This window comes from Mytilus californianus, unplaced genomic scaffold (genome assembly GCF_021869535.1).
Source record: "Mytilus californianus isolate M0D057914Y unplaced genomic scaffold, xbMytCali1.0.p SCAF_1, whole genome shotgun sequence".
NCBI classification, from domain to species: Eukaryota; Metazoa; Mollusca; class Bivalvia; order Mytilida; family Mytilidae; genus Mytilus; species Mytilus californianus.
This window is the reverse complement of record NW_026262581.1, coordinates 98,173,100-98,176,869: the sequence shown is the minus strand read 5'-3', so window position 1 is coordinate 98,176,869 and position 3,770 is coordinate 98,173,100. Positions and strand designations below refer to the sequence as shown.

Genomic DNA, 3,770 nt, shown 5'->3' with positions numbered 1-3,770 from the left:
TGGCGGCAGAGAGGAAATTGTTACTTCTGATCACTCTGTGAAGAATTGTGAGAATAAGAAACACGCAATGGGAAAATAACTGTATCGGTTTTAATATTTAGTTTGTAACAATTTTGATATAAAGTTTTTTATTAATAAGTGCTCTGAATTATAATTTGTAGTTTTTAAGATTAGTATAGTTTTACCTTTAATAATTTATATATTTATGTTCAAGCCAGCAACATTGTCCGGGAACACTGATTCCCTAGTGATCTTTAGACCACGTGGACTGCAGGTGCTAGCCTTGTACCCTTTCTATATTTACCTAAGTTGGTTGATTCCATTATATTTGTATACCATTTTGGTATAGAAATTTGTTCTGTATTCTAGGATGTGAATACACAGAATTCTGGTGTTCGGAGAAAAAGGTTTAGTTTGATTCTCGTACTGCCTTGCAACATATAAGGAAGCACCCAACATTGGTAATGTTGGATAGGGACAAACCAGCAAATGCAGTCCACCATATTACGATTGATATCTTGAATTCAGGAATAGTTCAAGATCTTAAAAAATTTTCTATTCGAGATCGTGACGGTTTTGTATCAGGTGGCTTTAATAATAGTAGCGATGAATGGTTGAAACATTTCGACGAAGATCTTCCTATACAAATAAAAGGTTAAGTAACCAATGTTGTAGACGTAAACGATTTCGTTAAACCTTTTAAAAGCAAATTCAAAGGAAAATCATATGAAGGAAAGACACCACCAAAAGTATATTTCATAATTCTTCCTCTTGTCGTTTATTCATACCTTTTATTGAGAACGATATTACGGAAAGTTAAAATCAGGTTCAATACGACTTTTGGGAAAGCTGGGTGAATGTGTGTTGCCTCGTCTTATCATGCCTTTGAAAATTGAGCCGATTAAATCCCGACTGTGTCACGTTGAACGCTTTCTTATTCTATGGATCAAGGATAATCCGTTTCAATTAGAAAATCTAAAACATGTGCCCCGAATGGTTTCGGAAAGTTGAAATGATAGCGTTGGATGACAAATCAGGCTACGATCATGTTAAGATTACCAAATCCGAAACGTTTGGCGGTTTTCAGTTTGTTGGCTGGGTATTTTCGTACACAGTACTTTTTTTCGGCTGGAAAGCTTGCGCTATTATTTATCAGTCAATTGGTATGCAAGTTACGTCATTCCGCAGGAAGCTTGATATCTTTACTTTACAATACATTGATGATCGGCTATTAATTGCATCTTATAAGCCTCACCTCTCCCATGGAAATATAAACAAAATCAGTTTAATCGCTTTAATGGAATTATTTACTAGACTAGGTTAAACATTATCGATTTAAAAGAGTAGATTAAACCCTTCCCAAACTATAAAATTTCTAGGTTTCTTTATTAACTATGAACAAAAATGTTTTTGTTTGCCGCCAGATAAGAAACAAACGTTTATAGCATTTAGAGAGCTTACCTTGAAATCTGAGCAGCGTGAAGAGTTTGCAACGGTTTGCAGGTAAATGTGTGTGAATGAACTTAGCTACTACACCGGCAGCAAAATTATTTTGCATTTATTTCAAACGGCATTAAAAAATTCACGTGATGTAAACATTAGTAATGACCTGAAAAGGAGATCGAACACTGGAATTTTCTAGATAATTGGAACGGTGTTACGCATCGGAGACTCGAATTACACAAGCAGTTGACTATCGCAACAGATGCTTCATTATACAAATATGGGGTCTCAGTTATTACGGGGAAAAAACAAGTTTACTGTTTTGGGATTTTTGGGAAAATTGTGACGAGCGTTCTATTCATCTGAAAGAGGCATATGCCATTATCAAAGCAATTAAATCTTTAGGTTCCGTCGTGTGCTATCATCGTGTAGTTACCTTAATGGATAACAAATAAGTGATTGCCGTGTGGGAAAATCAGGGAGGTAGAGACAAGTTATTTAATGATTTTATGAAGGATTTATTTAAGCCGGTGTGCGAAAATAATATCGATTTTCGTTTACAGTACATTCTATCTTCTCTCAATTATGCGGATGCCCCCTCTCGATCAGTCTCTTTAGTTGGTTCGAAACTTAGCGTAGAAAGCTGGTCCTGAGTAGAAAGTACTTACGGACCACATACTGTTGATCTAATGTCACTTGATTCAAATGCTATGACGACGACGTCAGGTAAAAAACTTTAACATTTTACCCTAGCACCTTCTCCGTTCTCTGCAGGTGTAGATATATTTGCACAAGATGTTTCTTTAGAAACGAATTCTTACGTTTACCCGCCTATAAACATTATTAACCAGCTTTTAGCTTTTCTGATAGAACAGCGTGTAAGACAGTGCACTTTTATCACACTTTTGTGGGATCAAGCACCGATATGGTTACCTATTATAAAAGAGGTTTGATGTGATCCAAAGTTGCATATAGGTTATCACTTTTATAATGAAATATTTCAGGCTGTGGTTGTTGATCTGAAAAGAATTGACGACAGAATTATGCAACTTTATAACCAATCAATAGATTCATTCCATCGTAGAAGAAGAGAATCTCTTCAAGAAATGTTTTTAGATTTTTTAGATATATTAACACATAAACAGTGTCTTGACATAGTTTCTCCTCACGATGTTAAGAGATTTCTGGTCTGGAAAGATAATAATGGTAAAACACAAATCCATGTTAAATCGTGCATCAATTTGGGTAAAAAGTTTGTTACAGCTTGTCTTTGCCCTATTTGATTGGCTTCCGGAACTGTTGAAAACCTAATTTCATACCTTACTGACATTTGAGTCCGTCGGCAGAGTCAGAACTTAGAATGCAGCTTTAAATGCGGACAGCCCTGCTGCTTCGGAAGCAATTAAAACATATTTGAAAACAGTCCAGGAAGAACAGGCTAGAGCCCACATTGTATCGAAACAAGCAAAACCATTTTTTATAAACAAAGTCCGTTCGATAACCGTATATATTAGTAGGGAATTAAAAAGATATGACCTTACTTTGCGGGAAAGATTTGTTTTGCAAAGAGATCAAGCTCTTTTGAAATTACAGGTTTTTTTTCCTATCACAAGAAGTTAAGAAATTGAATGATGATAGTGGTTTTGTCTTTAAACACACATTTGCGAAAACACTGCGTGGCGGATCAAATAAATGCAACACATTTGTTCTGAAAAGATGCGATGATAAAAAATTGTTTGTCCTGTTTCTGGGCTTGAGTCATATCATACGTTCATGAAAAATTACGAAATTTCCCTGAAATCTGGCTATCTATCTAGAATAATTACAGAATCGGGTAGAGTGCTCGAAAAACATGTATCATATTCTTCTATCTATGGGCATTTCAGGGGTTATCTCATCACACTTGGCATTTTTGAAGGTGAAACTGCACACAGCATAAGGGAAGGAGGTGCTATCATGCTTGCACTTTCTGATAACAATGCTAATACACAGGGTGTAATGAACCATCAAGGCTTGCAATCTGATAGAATGGCTCATAATATACATGGGTGAGCACTGTTAAAGATGCAATCATGTTGCATGTAAATAAGCAAACTACCAGAATAATAATGCTACTCAGTTATTTTTTTAATCCTATTCGCAATATGACGTTTTAAGTGGCATTGTGATGCCATCTTGTTGATAGCTACACCAAAGTCTGTTGGTGTTAACGCTGAAGTGCGACGTATTACCATGGTTCTATTTTCAAATGAAGGTTTTTCATGTTCCTATGTCGATGTAGAAGTCAATTTGTTGTTAGATTCAGCTTTTCATTTTTTTTAGTAAAT

The 3,770-nt window shown here is 35.5% G+C and overlaps 1 pseudogene; it reads left to right on the top strand.

Moving 5' to 3' along the window:
• Positions 1 to 2,486: 2,486 nt before the first annotated feature.
• Positions 2,487 to 3,495, top strand: LOC127738466 (uncharacterized; annotated as a pseudogene).
• Positions 3,496 to 3,770: the final 275 nt, after the last annotated feature.